Genomic DNA, 26,309 nt, shown 5'->3' with positions numbered 1-26,309 from the left:
TGGCTCAGATATTGAAAAGCCTGAGCAAATCACTTAACCACTCTCAGCCTTAGTTTCTCAGTTTGTTAACGTTAGCTATTATTATTAGCATTGTTTGCAGTTCTCATTGCTGGAAATGTTGTTGGGTAGCTGAAATGAGATGAGGATGCCAAGAATATTTTTTCTTGTTTGAACAAACTTGAAAAAGTAAAAAATGGCTTATAGTCATTGTTTTCTTGACTCAGTCTGTACTAGCAAATTATTAGCAGAGGAAAAAAAAACACAATGCTACTTTTTTAAGTAGAAAGAAAATGGAAATTAAAGTAGCCCTTTTTATTTCATTTGTAATAGCAAGGAATCCTCTTTATCTCATCTGTTTTTGTTCCATTTAAGTTTCCCTTAAAATGTTTCAGATTGTAATCTTCCTGTTTTTTTTTTTACCAAGTGTTTAGAACTATTATTAGCATTTTTTTTTGTTAAGCAATCTACTTCAGATTGTTTGTCCCCTAAAATTGAAGTATTACTTCCATGTCACAAGATTCCTGAAAGTAAGAATTTATTAAGGATAGGTCTATAGAAAGCATATAGTAAATATTAATAGAATATTCTTTCTCATGGTCATCTAGGAGGCACAATGGATAGAATTCTGGGCCTCAAGTCAGGAAGACTGATCTTCCTGAGTGCAATTCTGGCCTCAGACACTTACTAGTTGTGTGACCCTGGGCAAGTTACTTGACTGCCTGAGTTTCCTCATCTGTAGAATAATCTGGAGAAGGAAATGGCAAAGCACTCCAGTATTTTTGCCAAGAAAACCCCAAATAGGGTCACAAAACTCAGACACAACTGAAAACGACTTAACAAATTCTTTTACATGATTTCCTATACAGTATACTAGGAAATAAATTTCTTTTGCCACATGCAGTGCAGATACTTAATATCTTTTTTAAACTGCTTTTATTTTTTTATCTTAATTTCCCACTAAGTCTTTTACACATCCTCCAAACAGAGGACTCATCCTTTATAACAAAGAATACAAAATAGACAAAAGAAAACAAAAGGTCTAAATAGAAAATTGTCATATCAGTTAGATCTGATGGTAGATACTGTGATCTGCTTCAGTAGTCTCCTACTTCTGCAAAGAGGGGAGAGAGCTGTATTCTCATATCTATTTTGCAGGGATAAACTGGTTGCTATCATTATATATTATTTGGTTTTGATTTTTTTTGCACCGATTACATTGTTTGTTGTAAACATTTGAGTATATTATTGTCTTTCTTTTTTATATAAACTTCCCCATGCTTCTCTTGACATTCTGAATATTAATTATTAAGTTCAGTAATATCCCATCATAGTCATTATTTATTCAACCATTCGATGATCAGTAGGCATCTGCTTTATTTTCAGTTCGATTTGTTGCTACTAGAAAAAGTGCTTCTATAAATATTTTGATGAATATAGAACTTTCTTTTTTTGATCTCCATTTTATATGTGTCTGGCAGTGGAATCTTTTGAGTCAAAAGTTATGGACTATTTAACACCTCTCTTCCCATAATTGGAGATTGTTTTCCAGAATGAATATACTGATTTAGAGGTCTAATAGTGTAATATTGTGTTTGTCTTTTCACAGCACCTTCAACACTATTTCTGATTTTTGCCATCTTTGCCAATTAGCAGTGTGTAACCTACAACCTTGGAGTTGCTTTGATATGTATTTGTTGTATTAGTAGTCATTTAGAGCAGTTTTGTGTGTTTATACATTTCACCTTTGTAGCATCTCTCAAATATGCTCCCTCCTCTCCTCTGACAGTACTTGGTGCAGTTCCTTATCATCTCATTCCTGGACTGTTTCAATACCCTATTAGTAGGTCTGCCTGCCAGCCAGTAACATGATTTTCCTACAATAACAGGTGTGATCATGTTACACCCTTTCAACCTCCCCTCATTACTCCATTGGCTCCCTATTACTTTCAGAAGTAAAACAAAATGTTCTGTTTGGCATTCAGAGCTTTTCATAACCTAGCCCCCTCCTACCTTTCCAGTGTCTTTACTCTAGATGCATACCCTTAGTTCCAGTGACATTGGACATTGACCGACCTGTTGTTTGCCAAGCAAGAAACTCCGTTTCTCACCTCTGGGCTTTTTCTTTAGATGTCCTTCATGTCTAGATCACTCTCCCTTTTCCACTCCAACTACTGACTTCCTTGACTTCCTTAGATCCTCATAAAAAATCTACCTTCTAAAGGGTGGCTAGGTGGTGCAGTGAGTAAGGTGCTGGCCCTGGATTCATGAGGACCCGAGTTTGGTTCCAGCCTCAGACACTTAACACCCCCACACACAAAAAAAAACCCAAACTTGCCGTGTAACCTTGGGCAAGTTACTTAACACCAACTGCCCTGCAAAAGGCAAAAAAAAAAAAACTGCCTTCTACTGGAAGCCTTCCCTAATCTCTCTTAACTCCAGTGCTTTCCCTTGTTTAATCATTTCCTATTTATCCTGTATGTAGTTTCCTTTGTACATATTTGTTTGCATGTTGTGATCTCCTTGAATGTAGGGACTGGGTTTCACAAACTCTTTTTGTGTCCCCAGCACTTAGCACAGCACCTAGCACATAAATGTTTGTTGACTCATTTTCTGGACATCCCATTTGACATGTATGAAGGGCAGTTGGAGATGTGAGATTGGGACAAGATAGGTAAATTTTATGATCGTTAGCATAGAGATGTGATTAAATCCTTGGGAGATGATGAGATCACCAAGTGAAGTAATATAGTGGGAAAAGAGAAAGTATCCTGGTACAGAACCCCTTTGGGATACCTTTGGTTATAAATGGTGGGATCTGAAGGGGTATGTGTATGTGGTGTTCAGGAAGGAATGGCATCTCTGATATGAAGACTTGCTGAGCCCTCTTCAGGGCTGTTCATCCACCTTTGGTGTCTACCTTCACCCAGCTCTCTCCTGTGGCTCCAAGAAGCTATGTAGTATGCTCAGAGGCAACACCCCACTAAACTATCTTGCCAGACAAGCTAATCCAGGCTGAGGGCAACCAAGAGATTTCAAACCCATCAGTGAGTAGGGGGGTGTCTAGCCCAAACATGTGAAGACTTTCCCTGTGGAATGAGCAGATAAAAACAGTTATTTCAATAGCTACAGAAGTGACTGAAGTAGACACTGTGGAGTGCTTAGAGTTTGGTCAAGCATCAAAGATGCCAAGGTCATCCACTGCATCCTGGACCATTGCTAGTGCCTTGACTTTATCCTGCCACTGGACTCCTGTGATTTAGGAAGAGAGTGAGACTGACCACTTTGTGCAGTTCTGCCTTACTTAAATCTGGCTCATTTGTGAGTGAAATTGGTCCTATTTGAAGATGGAGGACCAACAAGGACCACCATGCAGATAAGGATCGAGCAGTGGAGGCAGAGAAGGAGTGGTCTGGTTGGAAGGAGAACCACGAGAGAGTGCAATGTCATAAAATTGTAGAGAGAAGAGAGTATGGTGTGTGTGTGTGTGTGTGGGGGTGTAGTATGGAGCCTAGGGGCAGCTGAGCTCTTTCAACATGCAGCTCTAAACACTTTTAAAATAATACCTCAAGTCAGATTCTGGAGTTGGCAGAGCTAACAGAAGGTCCGAGTGAGACATTCTTAACAACCCAAAACAGCATAGGAAGTCAGAAGGAGAGATCTATGACTTGGGGGCGGGGAGTAGGCTGGCCCTGAGTCCATGTGGATGAGAACACCAGTGGTTAGACCAGCTGGTGGTAACAGAAGTAGCAGAAGCTTTGGGAGCTCCCAAGCCAGAGACAGTAAGGGCGCCCTAGCAATTGATCAGAAAGAGACCAGATTGTTTGGGAACTCCATTACCTATACCCACTTCTGGGGCACAGTTCAAGGGTGGAAAGGAGCACTTTTTCAATTGAGGGAGTAGAAGCCTGAAGGACAGTATCTCTTCCCATCCCAAAGGAGCAGAGACCTTTTCTGGGTAGGGAGCAGAGTGAAGAAGACCAAGAGATCAGTGACCATACCTTTTCCCAAGTCACACCACCTGAACTGAAAATTTCCAAACCCCTAGAACTAGTTTTTAAAATAGCAGCATGAAAAAGCCTGAAGCTTGAGACAGAGCTGTACTACCCCCTCCCTCATTCCCCACCTTGGAAGAGCCCAACATTAACAAAAAGTTCCAAATCAATAAATAGTGCATAAAATTGAGCAAACAGACAAATAGAGCCTGACCATAAAAAGCTACTATGGTGACAGGGAAGATCAAGACAGACTCAGAAGAAAATGAAGTCAAATCAACTATAAACAAAGCCTCAAAGAAAAATGCTAATTAGACACAATCCCAATAGGAATTATTGAAAGAGACAAAACTTACTTTTCAGAATCAAATAAGAATGATAGAGGAAAAATTAGGTAAAGAAATGAAAGCTAAGAAAGAAAATTACGAATAGAACTAACAGCTTGGTAAAAGAGGCACCAAAAAATTTACTGAAGACAATAACAACTTAAAAAACAGAATTAGTCAAATGGAATGAAGGTCCAAAAATTTACAGATGAGAATAAGCACTTAAAAAATAGAATTGGCTAAATTGAAGCAGAGGCACAAAAGCTCAATGAAGAAAATAACTCTTTAAAAATTAAAATTGGTGGGCGGCTAGGTGGCGCAGTGAATAAAGCGCTGGCCCCGGAGTCGGAAGGACCCGAGTTCGGTTCCAGCCTTAGACACTTACCACCCATACAAAAAAACTAGCCGTGTAACCTTGGATAAGTTACTTAACCCCAATTGTCCTCCAAAAGGAAAAAAAAAATTAAAATTGGGCAAGAACAAACTAATGACTATATGAGACATCAAGAAACAGTAAAACAAAGTCAAAAGAATGAAAAAGTAGAAGAAAATATTGAAATATCTCATTTAAAAAAACTGACCTGGAAAATAGATCAAGGAGAGAAAATTTAAGGATTATTGGGTTACCTGAGAATTATCATCAAAGAAAGAGCCTGGAAAACATATTTCAAGAAATTATCAAAGAATACTGCCCTGATTCCCTAGAACTAAAGGGTAAAAGAGAAATGGAAAGAATTCACTGATCACCACATGAAGAGATCCCAAAAGAAGGGGTGGTTAGAAATATAAGACTTAAGAGAAGGGAGAGGATAAAAAGAGAGATATGGATGAATAATAGAAATAGGATGGAGGGAAATGTAGTTAGTAATCATAAGTGTGAGTATGAATGGAATGAATTCACCCACAGCATGGAAGGAATTCGTAGAGTGGATTAAAAACCAGAATTCAACAATATGTAGATGTATATGTTTTTTTTTTTGTTTGGTGATGCAATCAGGGTTAAGTGACTTGTCCAGGGTTGCACAGCTAATGAGTGTCAAATGTCTGAGGTCGAATTTGAACTCCGGTCCTGACTCCAGTGTACTCTTATCTACTGTGCCACCCAGCTGCCCCTGTATATGTTGTTTACAAGAAATACCCTTGAAACAGAAACACACAGAGTTAAAATAAGGGACTGGAGTGGAATCTTTTGTGCTTGAGCTGAAGTAAAAAAAGGCAAAGGTAGCAATCATAATCTCAGACAAAGTAAAAGCAAAAATAGACTTAATTAGAAAAGGGTAAACAGAGAAACTACATCTTGCTAAAAAGAACAATAGACAATAAAGTAATATCAGTATTAAACACATGCACCAAATGGCATAGCATCCAGATTCTTAAAGGAAAAATTAAATGAATTACAGGAGGAAATAATTAAAATATACTAGTGGAAATCCTCCACCTTCTCTCAGAGCTGGAGAAATCTGATTACAAAACAAATAAGAAAGTGAAGTAGATAGAATTTTAGAAAAGTTAGATATGATAGACTTCTGGAGAAACCTGAATGGGAATAGAAAGGAGTATGACTTTTTTTCAGCTCTACATGGCACCTTCACAAAAATTGATCATATATTCGGGTATCTAAACCTCATCCTTCTGAGACCATAAAGAGCTGGGGAAGCATAGGGGAAGAGTTAATTAGAAGCTAAATAATCTAATCCAAAAGAATTAATGGGTCAAAGAACAAGACATAGGAACAATCAATAATTTCATTAAAAAGAATGACAAGAATCAGACAACATTCCAAAGTTTGTGGGATGCAACCAAAGCAGTACATAAGGGGAAAATTTATATCTAAAAACATGCATCAATAAAATTGACAAAAGCAGATCAAGGAATTAGGCATGCAATTAAAAAAACTATAACAACAAATTTTTAAAAATCTCCAATTAATTAATTAAAAATCTCCAACAAATTGGATGTACTGAAAATCAAAGGAGAGATTAATAAAATGGAAAATAGGAAAACCATTTGAACTAATAAATATAAGTAGGAGCTGGTTTGAGAGATTTTTTCAAAATTTTCTGCCTCCCCAAGACGGCAAGCAGTTTGATACAGGTTATATGTGTACAATAATGTAAAATGTTCCCACATTAGTCACCTTGTGAAAGAAGAAACAGAACAAAAGGAAAAAAAGTACAAGAAAGTGAAAATTTTTCAATACTTAAAAAAACCTTTTTATTTTTATTTTGTTTGTGTTTGCTTTTGCAACTTGGCTAATATGGATATATGTTTTGTATGACCTCACATGTATTATCAAAATCAAATTGCTTGCTTTCTCAAGGAGGGGGGAAGTAAAGAATTTGGAGCTCAGTTTAAAAAATGATTATTAAAAATTTTTACATGTAATTGGGAAGTATTTAACAGTATACATAAAAATCATTATTTTAAAAAAGGAGGAAAGGCTGCAGAGAGTTCAAGGAAAGTAAACATTGAGAAAAGGTCATTGAATTTAGCGATTAAGAGATCCTTGCTAACTTTGGAGACAGCAGTCTCCCTGGAATGATGAGTTCAGGCTATGATGAAAAAAAAATTGCGGCTTGCTTTTTAATGCTAATTCTGAGGAAGATAATATAAGAATATATTACAAAGAATTTTACTTTATCCTCTAGATTAAAAAAAAGATACACTTTAGTATCCATTTATTTTAATGCAAAGACTGTTGTAAACAAAGATAGCAAAAACTAATGTTAGAGATTATAATTCACCTGTAAGAATTGAAAGGACCTTGGGGGTGGCTAGGTTTGCACAGTGAAGAGCACCGGCCCTGGAGTCAGGAGGACCTTAGTTCAAATCCAGCCACAGACACTTAACACAAAAAACTAGCCTGTGACCTTGAGCAAGTCACTTAACCCCAATTGCCCTCCAAAAAGCAAAAAAAAAAAAAAAATTGAAAGGACCCAAATTCTTCCTTGACACACAAAAGCATATAACTTCCATTTCCTAGTTGATAAAGATATGAATAGTTTTAAAAGGAAGAAATCCAACTTATCAATAGTCCATGAAATACAAAAGAAATAACTAATAGAGAATTGCCAATTACAGCAAATCTGAGGACACCTATCCCATTGAGACAGAAGATGAGAAAGGAAAATGACAGGTACTGGAGAAACTATGGAAAAAATAGGCATATTAATGCTATGTTAGTACAACTGTAAGTTTGTATAGCCATTCTGGAAAACAAATTGGAACTATGCCCCCAAAGTTACTAAATGGTGCAAACCCTTTGACTTTGCTATATATTTTCTAGACCTGTTTCTCTGAAGAGATCAAAGAGAAAAAGAACACATAGGTACCAATAAATATTTACAGCAGTTCTTTCTGTGGTTGCAAAAAAAAAAAAAAAGGAAACTATGCAGATGCCCATCAGTTGGGGAAATCTGAGTAGACTAGGGAATGTGAATGTAGTATGGTTACATAAGAAATGACCAGAGAGATGGTTTCAGATCAAACTGGGATGTCACATGTGAACTGACATAGAGTGGAGTGAAAAGAACGCAGACAGCACCTTTGCTGTCTTGGCCTCTCTTCCAGCTCGTAACAACACACACCTTTTGCCTTTGAGCATTCACAGTTCTTGCCATATTTGTCAGTTGGCCAATTTTACCCTAAGGTTGTCTGGATTTGATTTTTCTGAGTCTTAGATATATAAAATGCTTTGCTCAAATAGGTTGGCCTGAGAGATAAGACATCTGTTCAAGTCTCACCTCTGACACATACTGGGTGTATGACCTAGGTCTGTAACATAATTGCTCGGAGGGCTCTAGAATTCCCCAATACAGTTAAGTTGCAGAGAAGATGCTGACTTGAATTTGTAGAATTCTCTAGAATTTGTGGAAATAATGGACTTACTGGGAGTAAATAGAAATAAAATTACTAGTCTAATCTCTAGCCTTATTTTTTTCCATCTGATCACTCTCCTTATTCCAGTTGCTTTCATTTTTTTGTTGTTCTTCAGAAGTTTTTTCATTTTCATGTAATTGTGATGATCTATTTTATCTTTTGTCACCTTTTCACACCCAACCAATTGGTGCAGAATGAGGAAAGATGGATAGGACTGTTGAATGTTGGATGGCTTATAGAAGGAGAGATACTTTAAGATGCTGTTTAAGGATTTTTAAGATAGTGGTTTTAAAACATGGCAAATTTCTGGAACCTTTGGGTTTTTTTTTAATATACAGGAAACAAAGTGGTTATCCATGTGGAAGCCATTTTCTTCATCAGCTGTATTTCATACTGTATTTTAAGGTCTTATAAGATTACTTGAATGATATAACCTCATAGAAAACTTTGTTTTACTCTCATTAATATGAGGTAAGGAGTAAAGTAGATTGCTGTATACGCTATAAATATTTTAGACGCTGTTACAGTGCATGTTCAGTGTTCAACCCAGATGGCAAAGGGATTTCCTCTATATAGTGAGAACCTCCAGACGCTTTTGTTTCAGAGGATATGGTCTTCGTTGCATCAAGTATTACAGGTCTTCAGCTCCAAGGCAGTAGAACCCCTGTCTCAGTATAATTGCCTCACACCATCTTTCACTTCGCATACCTACTAGAGTAAAACCCTTTCTGCTTCTACTTTGGTGTTAATGATGCTGGGAAATCCATGCCTACCCCAAATTTTCCAGGTTCTGTGGCTCTACATTATTCATTTATCACAGTCGTGATCCAGTTACCACTGAGGGGAAAGCCATCCACAAGGCACGCTCTAGCGCATTAGAGCGCTAGACATCTTAGCCACTCTTTGTTCTAGTCCCTTGAAGTCAGGGTTACTTGATTCACCTCTGTATTTACATTTCGTACTCTTTGGAGAGAGCCTTAGGATCTCCCAAATGTAAGGAGAAAGGTGACACAGCTGTGAGGCAGCTGCTTAACTTTTAGCAAATTGATTTAATTAGTTTTATTATTGTTAGGTTTTATTATGGATAATGATTATAAGATTTTTGTTAATTCAGGATTAAAACTTATTGAAATTTTTCTGGAAGTATTAGTCTACTTTCTGCTTTAATCAATACAAGTATACTACTGTAAATGGCAGCTAGATGGCATAGAGCACCTGGCCTGGAGTCAGGAAAACTCATCTTCCTGAGTTTCAGGCTGCCCTCAGACACTTACTAACTGTGTGACCCTGGGCAAGTCACATATCCTTGTTTGCCTCGGTTTCCTCATCTGTAAAATGAGCTAGAGAAGGAAATGGCCAACCCCTTTTCTCTGCCAAGATAACCCAACCTGGGGTCACAGAGAGTTGGACATGACTGAAACAGCTGAACAACATGTGGCATTGCATCTGCACATTTGGCTGCCTTTTCACTGTAGACAGTTTCACACTGACAGATGAATTCCCTGTTGCTCAGACTCCTCTAGAGTCAGCTTAATGAGCTTTGGATGAGCAGCCTGTGCTTGAAGGCGAAACAGTTGACAGGAGCTACCAGAGATTTTGCACAGTCAGCATAACTTTTAAGAACAACCCAAGGTTTTCCCCACCCCATGACTGAGATCAGACTCATACTTTAATAGAAGAAATTCAGTGTGAACATCATTTAATGTTTCTCTGATTTTAGCATTTTACTACTACTTTTTTTTTTGGAGGGGGAGAGGTAGGGCAGTTGGGATTAAGTGACTTGCCCAAGGACACACTGCTAGTTTTTTGTGTGTGTGTGTTAAGTGTCTGAGGTCTTTGATTTGAACTCAGGTCCTCCTCACTCCAGGGCCGGTGCTTTATTCACTGCGCCACCTAGCCTCCCCAAGCATTTTACTTCTAGCATCTTAAGGTGATCACTGCTGAATTCAGTTCTCTGTACATATAGGAGCAATGTAAATGCAAAAGTTATAAGAATTTGAATTGAATTTTTACTGGCCTACAATCCTTATTGAATTATATCTTGTTTGCCTTTAGTTAAAAAAATTAATGTAAAAGGAAATCTGGTTGCGTATTTATGGTAAATACTAATTTTAGAAAAAATTACTGTTTAATTTCACATAATGTATTTCAGTTCAAAAAGTATTTTATGAAAACTGATATAATTTTTATTCACTTTGCTTATGTAACTTTTCCCTAGATATATGTTGAATTTGATCTTGAATGGGAGAAGCGAGAGTGGATTCAAGCTGAAGTGCTTTCTTGTTGAAATACCAGTTCGTTTTGACAAGAAGGAAGGATCCTAGCCAGTCTCAAGGATCAAAGATTAAACAGACTCAAGTGGCCCATATTGGTAAGTTGTTTTTTTTTAATATTCCAGTGAGAATGTCAGTTATTTATTAATATACAAGAAATAAATGTGCTTGTGTAGCTCTGTAGCCCCATCTTTTAGGTTGTACGTAGCAATCCCATAATACTAACACTTCTTAAGTATCTGACTGAATCTTCAAAGAAGTGCTATTTTTTTCTAAAACTTCTCATTTATCATTCTGCTACAAAAATCTGCTAAATCTGGCTCTCAATTCTATTTGCAAAATAAAGTTTAAGTAAAGTGGAAAAAAATAGAAAACATAAAAGACTGCTGAGAGCTCAGTTGATTAGGTGTGACATGCTTCTTAGAACTTCTTATTTCAGTTATGTTTTTCATTTAGAAGGGAAAAGAAGCACTTGTTTTAAAGCTTTTGATTGCATTTCATTGTGGGACGTTTGTTTTGGGAGGATCATTTTGCTATGTAAACTAACATACAGGACCATCTTTCAGAGCTTATTGAGAAAGGTAAGTTATTATAAGATTACTTCATGGAGAATTCAATTTTCAGGAAATAGAGTAAATCTTATTTTGGTTTCTTTTTTTCTTCTGGTTTTTAAGAATAAACCAGTTCATATGCTTAAATGGGAAATTAAATTTCAGTGAATGATTTGAACTAGATATATGATTTCCTGGTGTCAGAAACTCCCTTTCTGAGTGTAGATTGGCAGATGAGCCATAGTTGACAGGCATGAAGGGATCCTTGGGGGCGCTGAGCATGTCACTTGCTGGCCTAGTTTCCTAGAACTCATGTTTGTCAGAAATGGGGCTTGCACCTGGTTGTCCTGACTCAGAGGCCAGCTCTGTCCACTCGCATTGAACGTTGTTTTTTTCCTGACTTCACTTTAAATCTGTTGGGACAGATCTATTTCCAACAAACTAATTTCCAGTTATTAATTATTATTGGTATGCCACAAAACATTTATCAAGCATTTGCATGTGCAGGGCACCAAAAGTGATAGAGTTTTGATGAGTACACAGGCGAACAAGCAAGGGCAAATTCTTATTCCACTCAGCTCTAGCAAAGAAGTTGCAGGTATGAAAATAATGTGAGCAGTAGGATGGTTAGCCATTCCACTTTAGCATTTGTATTAAAGCAGAATTGTTTTATGTGTATCTTTGATTGTGGGAGACTAGATTTCAAAGAGTTGTTCAGAAGTAAAATTTTCTAAAGGAAAGTTAGTTTGGTTCAGATGAGAAGCTCTCAAGATTAAAATTTGGAAGGTGCAAAGAAAAAATATTTGTGCAAGGATGAAAAAAGGTATTACCTAATGAGAGCCTAATTTGTATGTCTGGGGGAATTGTCATGCAGCTTAAATTTTCAAAAGACTTGTGTAAAAAGTAGAGTCGAGGACTTGTGACAGAGTTTCAATTTTAAAATGGTAGCATGGCCTTGTGAAAATAGTATTTAGCAAAACTAGCTAAGCTCGAGATGAGCTGAGGACGGTGATGGAGGATAAGATTAATAAAGGGGTTTGGAGATTATTTAGCGAATATGGGAAACAGGAAAGATAAAAAAAACAACTTTGAGAGTGACCCTCTGGGAAAACGACAGTTGAGGACAGGAATACAGAGCTGCTCAAATTCAATTTTCTTTCCGTTTTCTCTGCTAAATGGAATATTTGTTTATTTGTTTGTTTTTAATTAGGTAAGGCAGAGTGAAATGGCTGAGGGGGAATTCCTAGCTCTCCTTCTCAGGTAGAAAATGGGAAGAGAGAATGTTGAGGTCATTACCTCTCCCAGATATCCTAGGCTATTGAAAGACTAGACAGGAATGATTGGTGTTTTCTGTTTTCTTTTAAAAGATGGGTACTTATAGCATTGAAAAGGGATCATTTCAAAAAAGGGGAATTGAAAGGAATCTGTAAATTATAAACCAATAAATTTGACTTCTGTTCTTAGCAAAGTCCTAAAACATATCATTTAAGATATGTTTTAAGATTTAAGTTCGAATCACAAAGATCCAAGACAACTTCATGAAGACAGGTCATACTAGACTGACCTTGTTTCATCTTTTGATAGATCTACACTTTTGATAGACCTATATAGTAACTAGGTATAGGACTTCCTATCTTCCCATCATCTGGAAAGCTTCACAGGTTTTCTGACAAAATTGACTCTCTCCTGATAGTCTTGGGGGAAGCACACTAATGTGGGATCATGAGTGATAGTGTTAGAAAAGGTACTCCCCAACTCCCTAGGTCTCCTGATTCTGAGACAGGGTAGCCATGTATTCTGAGACACTGAATGGAGTCTGGTAGGGGTGGAATGAGAGCCTCACAGCATGTGGTACAATTTTAGATGGATTTTGATTGACATCTTTTGTTTCAGGATAACCTACATTCTCTCCCTATCTCTCCTCTTCTCCCTCCCAAGAAAGGTATCTGTAGTACTTTGTCAAATCATTGAACTTCCCTTTGGAGTTATACAGTGCATTTGGTATAAACAACTGAAATTACATTTGTATAAATGGTCACAAATGCGAGATTGTTTAAGGAATACGTTGTAAATTTTTTTTTTTACTTATTGTACTGTATTTTGTAAAATTGGATTATCTTGAATTACAAAGCATATTAAGATACCACAGACACTGAAGTATAACCACAAATTCTTAATTATGATCTTTTACTCTCTGTTTCCTGACTCTTCAATTTACATTGTTAAAACATCATTAATTATTTTAAACAAAAAATGGCAGTTATAGTTTAGTAATTTTTTAAAATGTTGAGCCTTTTTTCTTGTTATTAAGTGGTCTTACGATGATTTTCATTAACTTACTCTGTTTATTCATGTAACCTATTTAAAAAAAATTCTTAAGTTTGATATGTTAAAATCCTTTATTTGATGAGTTGACTTTTCCATTACAAGAATTTCCCATACCTATTCATCCATCTTGTTATATTTGGAACTGCTCAGGATTTCCATTCTGCTACTATTGTAATTGAAGTAGCCAAAAACAGCAATCCATAGAAAATGTAGATGATGGGTGTTGATTTCCATTTTTTCCTGTCCAGAAATGGCGGTTGCCATGTCTACCATGTGTTCTGATTTAAAAGGCTTCAAAACATTTGTAAGAGTTCTGGGAAAAAATCTGCTTGTGTGATGTTACAGCTGGGTCTTCTATAATTTCACTTCCACAGATTAATTTCTTTGGACCCTGATGTAGTACACCATCTTGGTGTAATAGAATTGTGATGTCACTAGGCATCAGAGACCCTTAATGGTGAAACTCCACCCCGATAACTTACTGCCTTCTACTGGGCAGCACTGAAATTCTTTTCTAGTGACTAGTTTTCAGAATTCACTAACCTAATGGCACAGTTGCAGTCTCTGGCAGGCAAGTAGGAAAGATTGTTTTGATGTAAAAGGATGAATTTAGGGGACCCTGTTGAGTCATCAGGTCACTGTTCCTCCCAGTCCTCCTTCATCCTACATCATACTCTGTTGGATTGCAGAACTCCCAAAAAACATGGTTTCTGAACTGATCCAGCCTTTGATTTATACTTATTTGGATCACAGTTGACCCTTATTTCTTTCCACAAAGAGGATCACCTTTCCTCACCCAACCCCTGTGAAGATCCTCATCTGTGGGTCAGGCCATCACCCTTTGAATCATGGGAAAGATGGAATTTAGGATTATCCAGGGGTTGTCTCCCTGTGTTTGTTCTATTTACCTTTTAGATCACTGGACAAAGCTCTTCTAGCATGGCTTTGTGTCCTGGGATCAACTCAAAACAGTGGATAAATTGTCAATGTAAACATTGACACCTTGGAAATCAGCAGAAGGCAAAAGTTGCAGATCCAGGGCTTTATTTAGGGTTTTCTTGATTGTAAACTTCTGGCAACATCTAGTCTGAGTCCTGGTTTTGTATGGCCAATGAAGCCAGAATGTTTTTTACAGTTTTAAATAGTTTTTATTGTAGTAAAAATGTAAAAAACATTTTTGTTTGACAGGCCAAGAGCTGCGAGATTTTGTGCTTTGCACTGATCTAGGCTTAAGAAACTGATGGAGAAAATGTGAGTGAAACATAAAAGAATTTCTTGCACTTGAGAGGAGCTGGTTTTCAAATATTTACCAGGACATTTCTGCATGAACCTCTTTGACATTCAGATGAAGTCTTTCCAGAATATTGTTTTCAGATGAATAAAATAAAGTACATAAAATGAGAAAGAAACAACACAGGGCAGGCCAGCCAGCTTTGCTGAAGCAGGAAGGCTCCCTAACCAATTGGAGGCAGCGGGGTGCCAGGCAGCCACCCTGACCATCATCTTCTCTCAGTCCCTCCTGGAGACAGCCCAGGATCTCAAGCCCAAACTGCTAGAGCTGTTTGCAGCTCAGACCCCTCAGCCAGCATTAAAGGAGAAATCCTCTCAGTGTTGAGGAAGGGGCCCACCTGGATCATTTCCACTAGCAAAACCTTTTGACCAACTGCCACCAATAGGCAGATAAGAACATCTGGGAACTTATTTGCTTCCTGTAAACTGTTAGTCTGTCCCAACACCTACTATCAGCCTTGTTCCTTGTGAATAAGGTATAATTTTTCATAGTTTTATGTCAGTAATGAGCCCCATCCCACCAAGTTTCAGTGAAATTTGGGATATAAAATTCACTTGGCTTTGTTAGGCTATCGGATAACTATCCATAATTTATGTATTTTGTGTATAGACATCTAATCCTGCTGGTCTAATTAACTTTTAAGTTCACATTAAGATAATTTTAAAAGTAAATACAGTTTGATATTAGACGCTCAGAAGAGCTGGAGAGTTTCTGAAAGAAATTAGGAAAGGGGGAAGCAAATGGAAGCCCTATTTTTATTTTACTTCAGTCTTTTGAATAGTGTTTATAACTGCCTACTTTTTACATAAAGGCATAGGCTTTAAAGACCTTGGAAAGATTTAATCAAATAACAAATGGCCTAAATATAATTGGGCCATTTAGTATAGTCAGGGAGAACTGGATAAAACGATGGCAGACAGGGTCTGAATCCTAGACACTTCAGAGAATGTCCTGGCATAGAGCAAGTGTTTTCAAAAGGTGCTACAAAAGGACTAAAACCCTAGCATTTTTGGTAGTTGGGCATATGAAATAAAGAGAATTATCCAAGTAACCTAGAAGCACTGGGTTGCTTTTCTGTCTACTGGCAATCACCAGCTGTATGTGAAAAATAAAAACTAACTTCCTTAGCTTGAGGAAATCTCCTCTGTCCTTAATGTACAGAAGAAATTAGCCAGTGAGGTAGATAGGAAGAAAAAAAGATCTGTAGAAAGAAAGAATCAAAGCTAGAGTTAAAAAGAATGGCAAGAACATAACAGAAAGGCAGCTAAATTGGATGGTAGATCGAACACTGGACTTGAGAGTCAGGAATACCTGGAACCAAATCCTGCCTCAGACACTTGATAATTGTTTGACCCTGGGCAGTCACTTCACCTCTCCCAGCCTCAGTTTCCCTTATTGGTAAAATGTGATGATATGATATTAGCAGCTACCTTATAGGGTGTTTGAGACTCAAATGAGATAGAAACCTATAGGTAAAGCACTTTACAAGCCTTAAAGGGCTCTGTGATGCCAACTGTTACTACCACTCTCACTATTCTTACTATTCTAGAAAAAGAGAAGACATTCTGAATCCCTGGAGTAAATTTCCAGATAAAAACTTTAAGACACTTTGCAGAGGATAAATCTGGACCTTCTAAAGAGGTATCCATAGAAATTAAATAATTTTATTAATTAGCTTAATTAAATTAAAGATATCAAAACATAGATGCCAGGAATTGACCATCTAAACATCTATCGCTGGAACCAAAAAGGGAAAAAAAAATGGTCTCATTTATTAGTGAAAACCTATAAAGGAATTCAGGAGGCAGTTGGGTGTACAGTAGAAGAACCAGGCAGTGAATTTTCTTCTTGGAGCTTGTATTTAGGGAAAGCATCAAGAACATCAAATTAGGATTTAGAATTAGGAGGGCTCAGGGCTAAAAACCCATCATGAACTCTTAGTTAGCTAAGTGAACACGGGCAAGTGAATGAACAACTCTAGATCTTGGTTTCTGCAGAACCATCTCTTCAATTGAGACAATGGATACAGATCCATAGTTTGGGCTGATTTAGATGGAAGTCAGTGAGCCACAGGAGACAGTGGTAGGTCTGGCACAGAGATAGGTAAGGGCACAAATTCTTGCTCTGAGTCATCATCTGTAAAATGAGGTAGTGAGACTAGATCAACTCTAAGTACTTCATTAGGTACTTGATTTCTAGATCTTAAACCTGTTATGGATGATACCATTAAAAGAAACCTAGAGAGTAGCTCCAGTGCTCTCTAGGAAACAGAACACAGATATGGATGGTGATTCATATAGCTGGGAAGCAACAGGAAATGGAGTAAACTCACTTGGACAGTGAGCAAATCTAGGGTTCAGTGCTATTTATGATACCGTTATGATGACCTTGGGCATACATTTAAAGAAGTCTTTAGGGGCAGATTTTTATCACTAAAGGATTTCGTCAACAAAATAAGGAAGAGTTCCATGAATTAGGCATTAAATTAAAACAACTAGAAAAGCAGCAAATATTAAGCTCTTAACTGATCACAAGTAGAAATTACAAAAATTAAAATAGATTCACAAAATTGAAGGGAGAAAATTAATTCATCCATACATGCATAATACATAAGGTAAGACAGTAAGGAAAAATATTTAAGGTTCTTAAATATCTAGGGGAGAATTTGGGTAATAAATCAAGTAAATATGAGATTTTAAAGCAAAGCAGCAAATAGGACTTCAAAATGTAAAAAAAATTTAAGAACTCTTGAATTTTAGGCAAAAAATACTGGAGACAAATTTATTAAATTCATTCTAAGCATTTTTGCTCAAAGAAAGAGAAAATACAAAGGGATTAAAGATTCATTCTGCTTTTGAAAATCTCTCTGCCTGAGATGTTTTTGATTTGCAATTTATGGGGCTCAAGAACAAAGACAAAAGATAAAATTCTACAATAAGGCATGATATGGTCAGTAAGTTTAGATAGCTGTTTTGGTTAAAACAGAACAATAATAAAAACTTGTGGCATAACTTGGTATAATTTTCCCAAAACCATTCAGTAGATCTTTAACAACTTAGAAATCCTGATTCATCCTCATCTTTTTATAGATAAAGAATCTGGATCCCAAATAGTTTATTCCACCTAAATTAATCGAGCAATTCATTTGCCTAACTACAGCCTCCATGCAGGCCTATTGATTGATTTAGTTATTAACTTCCTCTGTGCAAGGCACTCTGCTTTGCTTTTGAGAGACAAAGGCAGAGTCTGTGTTTTTTCCAGTAAAGGATTTCAGATGATTGGTTAATGAAATTGGGTTTTATTCCAATGGCTCCATTAGGAGCCGTTGAAAGTTTTTTGATAATTATATTATCACATACATAGTACTATTTTTATTCAAGCTACCAGAATAGTCTATTTCCTGTTTCCCTAACACAAAGTATTCTTTCTTCCCTCTATGCCTTGGTTCACATGGTTCTTGTTATTACCACATCTATCTCTGCTACCTCTTACCATGCTTTTTTTTTTTTTAAAGCAATTGGGATTAAGTAACTTGCCCAAAGTTACATGGCCAGTTTTTTTTGTGTGTGTGTGTGTGGGTGTTAAGTATCTGAGGCTGGAACTGATCCTGGGTCCTCCCGATTCTGGGGCTGGCACTCTTACTTAACTGCGCCCCCTAGCCGCCCCTTACCATGCTTTAAAAAAAAAAATTTAAGTTCAAATGGCATTTAACTCAGAAGACTTTCCTGACTCCCTAGAAGATATAATTTTTCCCTCCTATGAATTAATATGGATGCAAATCATGAACTACAACTAGTCTATGAAAATTTAAAATGACTGTTTCTTAGATGGCAGTAAAAGGCATATTGAAGATGTGCAACAGGATGTGCATATATATTCTACATGAGACAGCTGGGTAGTCCATTGGATACCTAAAATAACTGTAGAAGCAGAGTGGTGTCAGTACAGAGGAAGAGGGGTAGAATCCTAATTTGTAAAAAACACATATATAAATCTAATTCTTAGAGCTTTAAATGTGAATGGATTATACAGTCCCATAAAAGGGAAAAGAGTGACAGATTGCAGACAGACATCTTAAACTGAAATATGTCCAAAATTGAATTCATTATCTTTTCCCAAAAATTCTAGCTGCCCCTCTCCCCCTTCATCCCTATTATTGTAAAGGGATCATCCTCCCAATTCCTCAGGCTCACAAGCTCACAACCCTAGGGGTTATCCGGGATTCCTCATTACCTCTTAACTTCTGTGGGGTTAATGCAAGATAAGATCTTCCCCATCCATTAATAGGCCTATGTGACCACATGTGTCCCCTTTTCCCTGGAAACAGGAGCCTTGTTCCCAGGCCTAAAGGTACACAGGCATTTCAATCACACATGTCTTGCTGCTTTGAACTTTGGTTCACTTCACAGCTGTGACACATCCTGAGTCACATCCAGCCCATACTAAGCCAGTTAGGCACTGGGTCATGTAGGTTGTGATGCCTTCTGGCTCTGAGCCTGTTAGTTATATATACTGGGAGGCTGATATTTTACTTTGGGGCTCACTCATGGGAAGAATGTTTCTTTGTGACTTGGTCAGATGAGACTCTGGGTAGCCGTTGTAAAAGAGCCCCCTGATTGCCTGAAACCAAACATTGGCAGTTCCTCCTCTGGTGATTAGGTATCTGTTACTCTTTTTAGACAGTTGGAGTTGTGTCTATTGTATTCTTTCTTGGATACTCTCTTCTTGTCATTACTTATCTGTCTGTTAATTAAAGTAAGATAGTTAACCCCTTTAAAACTGTCTTTCCTTTAGAAAAGCAGATGAAAGAACCTGTGCAAGCAGCCCACCCTGTGTGCTAGTGTGGTTGTAAATACACCTTCGTTGACTTCAACCTGTATTATAATGAATCAGTCATCAAACTCATCTGGATAAAAAATAGATTTGTAAATCAATGAAGCAGACTAGACAAAAGACAGTCAGAAACAGTGGAACTCAATAACCCACTGTCCTGTAAACCAGAAAATATAAATTATTCAGGAAAAAAATTCCTGTGTCATAAAAACATTTGGAAAACTCTGCCTTCAAGGCAGTAAACTGTGACCCAGCAATACTACTACTGGAAATGTATATCAGAGGAATCAGTGAAACCATCAAGTATTTATTAAATGCTTTCTGTGTGGCCTGCACTATGCTACATGAAAAAAGTGAATGATATACATACAAATGATGATATGAGTAGAAAAGTGAGAAGGCCTCCACCCTCAAGGAGCTTGTAGTCTAATATTCTCATGGCTGAGACTGCACAATAAACTGTAAATCCGATTGGAAAGCCCAGAGTGAATTAAAAACCCTTAGAGTGAAGCAAAGGAGGACAATAATGAAGTGCCTTTTTCAATGTCATTTACATGAGAACTGGTTCTCTTTCTAACACAGCTATTTGACAGTGTCAAGGACTTTGATTCTAAGAACTTTCTTTTCTGAGTTTTCAGTAGTTTTAGTTGCTGAGGAAACAAAGGCTATAAACTCTGTAGAGCCAGGTTTTTGTCAAATCTTATCTCTGCAAGGTTTGCTTCCTTGGTAATGACTTGAGTTGGAATTAGGATCAGTGGTCAGCTATGATGCTTTTATTCCCTGGACTGTTGGGCTATTTCCCTTGGGTTTTTAGAGGAGATGGTGATTTGATCTGCCTGGTACATCGTTCTTTCTGCCTCTCTTTCTCAGGCAGTCTGAGACTCTCTTGTCTGTTACAATAGTGGATGTTCATCAGCATTTGGTGTCAGTGATGACGGAACCAGAAGAAAGGTTTATATAGTGACTGCAAAACTGAAATGGAAAACAGTGATAGAAGTATGATCAATGCTGGGGCCCAGCCACTACATGAGAAAACTCCTGTTTCTTGGCAAGAAGTTAACGGAATTAAAAATTAAAAGAAATTGAAAAATTACAACAGGAATTAGCAAAAACTGTGGTCAGTGGGTCCCTGGATTGTAGGTTTATAATATATGTTTTCAAACGTGACCTATGCATGTATTTGTTTTGTTTGACTGTTGTTATTTATTACAAGAGAAAACTTTTCTGGGGGAGGAGGGGTGATGATTGAGGAATAGGAAGCAATCAATAAACACTTACTAAGCACTTACTACGTTCCAGGCACCATGCAAAGTTCTAGTTGGAAATCCAAAGAAAAGTTTAAAAAAATAGCTGCTGCCCTCAGTAAGCATTCTAGGGAGGAATAGGGGTAGGAAACAATAGGCCAAAAAAAAAATTGTACGTGCAAAATATATCAGTATAATTGGAAGGTAATGTCAGAAATCTCAGAAGACTAAATAACAAAGGGCTTGGTGGAGAGGTCCTCTAGAAGTTGGGATTTGAGCTGAGTCTTGAGGGTGTCTTGGAGACACAGGTGAGGAGGGAGAGTAGTCCGGGCATGAGGGACAGCCAGTGAGAAGGCAGAAAGTCAGGGGAGAGATGTAAAAGCCAGCAGAAGAACCAGTATGTGTAGATTGTAGAGAGTATGGGGAGTCAAAGCTATGAAAACTGACAAGGGGGGAAGGGACCAGGTTATGAAAGGCTTTAAAAGCCAAACACTGGATTTCATATGTGATTGTTTAGATAATAGGGTACTATTAGAGTTTATTGAGGAAATGAAGAACAGTGACATAGTCATACTTATGCCTTGGGAAAATCAGTTTGGCAGCTGAGTGAAGAAAAAATTGGAGTGCAGAGAGATTTGAGACATGGAAACCAATTAGAAACTTTTGCAATAATTCACACTAAAGATTATGAGGATTTGCCACATGGTGTAAGTGAGGAGAAGAGGAGATTTTGTGACAGTAGACCTGGCAAGACTTAGTACCATATTGGATATGGTATTGGAGGTGAATGCAATTGGAGATAACACTGAGATTTGACAGTCTGGGTGTCTGGGGAGGCCGCTAGTGCCATTGACAACAAAAGGGTTTGGTAGACAGGATTTGGGTGGGAAAAGATAAGTTCCATTTTACTTGTATTGAGTTTGAAGCCCTTGTTGGATATCCACCTCTAGATGTCTTCAAGCAAGCTGGTGATTTGAAAGTGATGTCCGAGAGAAAAGTTAGAGTTGGATGTGTAAATCTTGGATTCATCTTCATAGATAAGAGTATTTGAATCCATGGAAGCTGATGAAATCAGCAAGTGAGATAATCCAGAAGAAAAAGAAGGGACCCAGACAGAGCCCATGGTTAATAGGCATTACCTTGTTAGATCCAGCAAAGGTGACTGAGAAAGAGTGATCAGGCAGGGAGGAGGAAGAAAGGTAAGAGCAGTATCAGGAAAACCCAGAGAGAAGAGGTGAATTAGGGCAAGTATGTTATCAACACTGCCCAAGGTGTAAGAGATCAAGAAGGATGTGGTTTGAGAAAAGGACATTCAGTTCTGCAGTAAACAGATTCTTGACAGTTTGGAAAGAGCAGTTTCATTTGAGTGATGAGGTCAGAAGTGAGATTGAAGATGGTTTAAAATTGAATAAGGGGAAAGGAAGTGGTTACATGGAGTATAGACAGTTATCTCAGGGAATTCAGCCAAGAGGAGAAGACAGGTGAGACATTATCTAGTAGGGATGGTTAATTCAAATAAGGGCTGTATCAGGGTAGGTTTCTACGGGTAAGCAGAAACGAGCCAAGTAGATAGGGAGATCTATTCCTTGTGGAGAGAGTTAAAATGAGAATGGATACAATCTGTTTGAGATGATCTTTTTTAAAAATTCAGTTCTACTTTATTTTCAGCTTTGAATTTTCTTCTTCCCAACTCGCCCACCCCTACTGTGAAAGTACGAAAAACAAAATCTGTTATGAAGATGTATATTTAAGCAAAACAGAGTCCTGCATTAGCCATGTGTAATATAATGCCAAGGAAAGGCAACTTCCCAAGGTTCAAAATACCAGCATAGGTGCTCTCCATTTTATTCAGTGACCAACCAAGAACAGAGAAGATCAAAACATGACATCATTCAAAATACAGCATTTACTAAGGGTGATTAAATAATCTCCAAGGACTACCCCACCCCAGGACCTTCCAATCATTCAATCAATTACAAAGTCCCTGGTCTAAATACTTCTCCACCCCTAGGCTATACCTTCATTTAGTCCACCACAAAGCACAAAAAGGTCAAAAGTTCCCCACCCCTGGATCTCAATTGAATCTACCCCAGAGTTACATCAAGTTTAAACACAGCACTTAATACCCAAATGGAGGTCTTTTCTTCATCTTGACAAGAGGCAAGTTCTCAGAAATCTTAGTTCCTAGGGAGACAAGGCTTAGCAAGGCCATAAGATACATTGCCAGTCTCTTCATTAATTCATCCTCTGTCTGTAGAACAGTCCTAGAACCCCTGAAAACATTAGCAAAACCCTCTCCCAGGATTTCTGTAAACATACAACAAGAAAATCCTTCTTCAGGGCTTCTGAACCAACAGAAAGGCTCCCAGACCCCTGCAACAACAGCACTGTCCTTCACCAGTGGACAGTATTCAATCTGTCTGCAGGATAGTCTCCAGACCCCTGCAACAACAGCACTGTCCTTCACCAGTGGACAGTATTCACTCTCTGTCTGCAGGACAGTCTCAGGGCTTCTTAACCAGAAGCCAGGTTCCAGGACTTCTTCAACAACAGGACTGTCTTTCACCAGTGGACAAATCTGGCAAAACAACATCAAAACAGACAGACAAAAGTACCAGCAAAACAGCCATGTCTCCTCAGTCCTTGGCAGCTCAGGGGGCAGGTCTCAAAAGTCCAGGGCGATTCAAAGTGGCCCCAGCAATCCTTCTCAGTCTCCCTCTCTCTGCCTCCATGAGGTGCTGCTTCCAAAAAAAATTCTTCTGCCTCTCTCTTGTCTCTCCAAATCTACTTCACCAGCTCCTCCCAGTTCAGGACTTTCTTTTCACATCAACAAGTCCATCCCACAGGTGGGATTAACAAGCTCTGGGTTTTAACACAATCAATTTGAAAACCAAGCCAATACAAGGGAATCTTTAATTGCCATTACTATCACATTCCACCCCTCCAGGATCCTTGGCCTTACAATCTCAATCTAAATGGCCATGGATCCTGGAACAAATAGAGACACTATGCTTTGTACCCCTTGCCGACAAGGGAATCTTTAATTGCCATTACTATCACACCATGTCCAAAAGCTAAAGAAAACATATGACTCAGTGTGTACTGAGTGCATCACCCCCCTAATTGCAGATGGGGTGGAGTTATGGTTGGTCATTGTGTTGATCAGAGTTCCTAAGTCTTTCACAGTTGTTAATCATTGCATTATTATTGTTTTTTCTTCTGATTCTGCTCACTTCATTTTGTAGTGGTCCTTACATGTCTACCCAGGTTTTGCAGAAACCATCCTCTCCATCATTCCTTAGAGTGTGACAGTATTGCTGGAGATGATGGTGCTGCTTGAAAAGAAGAGGGAAGGGTGACCTTGTCATGCCCTGCAAGCAAAGGAGGAGATAGTAGGGGAAGAAACATGTGATGGAAGATAAGAAGGAAGAAGAGTTTATTCTTGGAAAATGGTGAATTGTGAGGCAGGGTCTTTGGCTGAGAAGGTAGGAGGGGATGGTTGTCATTGGAGGCTTAAAGAGGGATGAAAGAGTTTGGAATAGCCATGGAATTGTGAAAGGATTGCTTTGTTGCAGAGGGGGCCCACGTGAGATTAGATCACATAAATTTCTTGTGGACTTAATTAACAATGTTTTGTGGTTTTCTCTAGCTCTGTTTAGCAGCTTGTGAGTAGGAGGGTGGTAAGAAGGATCCAAGACATGGCAAGACATGGTTTGTTGATAGGATAAGGGGACAAGGGACTCACTCATGGAAGACGGCATTGAGGTGAAGGCGCTTAACAAAGGGCCTCTAAGATAAGGAAAGGAGGAAAGTGCAGCTAGTTTAGGGGTGATGATGGAATGGGAAAGAGCTGAGAAGTGAAAGCATTTCAGGTCATCATGAGGACAAAGACTAGGATCCAGTCTTGGGATTGCAAGGCAAAGGGAAAAAGTGGAATGATAAAAGATGATGATTGGACAAAGGAATTTGAATTTATGGGTGTAAAAGCCCAGCACTCCTGAAGGATAGCCAGTCTAAAGATGTGACCATCTCTGTGTGTAACGGAGGTGAAGTGGAGGATGAGGTCACTGCAATTGAGTGGTGTGAGGAAATGGCCATTTAGGAGACTTGAGGGAACTTGTGCCAGCATGTATGTTGGAGTTCTTAGTGTGAGGGGAGGAATTGGGATAGAGAGAAAATTGTGAACCATGATCCCTGGTGGAGAGGGGATAACAGTCACCAGGATATTAAGGGGGTGATACATTTGGATTGAATGAACCTCAAATGTTCTGTTCTAGATTCTGTTACTCAAATAAATTATTATTTGACTTAAATTTTCTTTTCTAAATAACAAGACCACATTATTGTTCCAGTATTTAAGATATCTCTGACTTTGGACACAAAATTTACTTGCCATATTTGTATGTGTTTAACATAGGTAGATTAGAGGCAGCTAGGTGGCGCCACAGTGCACAGAGTGCTGGCTCTGGAGGCAAGGGAAACCTCACAGAAAGTTGGCATAGAATGTGACGCTGGGCAAGTCACTTAACCTTTATCTGCCTCGGTTTCTTTATCTGTTAAATGGAGATAATGACATCTACTTCACAGGTTGTTGTGAGGATCAAATGACATACTAATTATAAAGTGCTTGGCATATAGTAGGAGCTTAATAAATGCATATTTCCTTCCCTCCATAGAACTCACATTTTTCACTTTGAACAAATTAGACTACAGAGTTAAAAAAAAATTAGAATAAAACCCAAACCAAAAAAAGTTGGATTAAAAAATTCACATTGGTGAAATTCTATCAGAATAAGATGAGACATATTAAAATTTTCTTTATAGTTTTATAGATCCTTCTTGTCTTAATTCCTTATGGTAATTTTTTTATATTTAGTAACTTTTTAGTACAACTATTTAGAAAGACTAGAAGAGACCTCAGAATCTTAGGTCTACGCAGGTTGCTCAAGGTCTCCCAGGCAGTAAGTGTCAGAGAGCCTAAGCCCAGGACCCCTGTCTCTAGAACCCATGTTTCCCCCATAGTATAATTCTTAAGTCATAATTGGATTGTTCTTTTGCCTTGTTAAGCAAAACGTTATGTTTTCAAAACTCTTAATGTCAATAAATCTTTAATTCAGGTTCATTTTATAGGATGTTTCCATAGTGAAAATTTTTCATGAGAGTTAAATAATGAAACCTTTTTGTTCTAAAACTGTATTTTGCTGACAACAAAAAATTTTTACAGAAAATTAACCTCTAGGCAAACCTACTAGTCTTGGTCTAGGACAGGGTTGGGGAACCTGTGACCTCGAGGAGATGTGTGGTCTTCTAGGTCCTTAGGTGTGGCTTTTGACTGAGTCTAAAACATATCTTGTTATTAAGGGTCTACACATGGCCTCGAGGCCACAGATTGCCTACCCCTGGTCTAGGACTTTGGTTCTCAAACTTTTTGGTTTGAGACTATATTCTTAAAATTTTTGAAGGATTCCTCCAAAGAGCTTTTGTTTATGTGGACTTTAGCTTTTGATATATTATATATATATATATTTTTTTTTTTTTTTGATATATTAGAAATCTAAATATATTAGTAGTATTATTAAAATAGTTTTGACC

At 37.9% G+C, this 26,309-nt stretch overlaps 1 protein-coding gene across 13 annotated transcripts in view; it reads left to right on the top strand.

Annotated features, from left to right (window-relative positions):
- JMJD1C (jumonji domain containing 1C) overlaps positions 1-26,309 on the top strand; it is a 251,161-nt gene that overhangs the window by 54,543 nt on the left and 170,309 nt on the right. For all 13 annotated transcript variants that reach the window (XM_069101875.1, XM_069101870.1, XM_069101871.1 and 10 more), the window contains one exon: positions 10,416-10,568. The gene's annotated coding sequence lies outside the window, so the exon portion shown is untranslated. The remainder of the gene's footprint in view (positions 1-10,415; positions 10,569-26,309) is intronic.

The sequence above is a fragment of the Petaurus breviceps genome, unplaced genomic scaffold (assembly GCF_028583685.1).
Source record: "Petaurus breviceps papuanus isolate PSGF00001 unplaced genomic scaffold, PetGlider_PUasm1.0 490, whole genome shotgun sequence".
NCBI classification, from domain to species: domain Eukaryota; kingdom Metazoa; phylum Chordata; class Mammalia; order Diprotodontia; family Petauridae; genus Petaurus; species Petaurus breviceps.
This window is presented reverse-complemented; position numbering and strand designations above follow the sequence as displayed.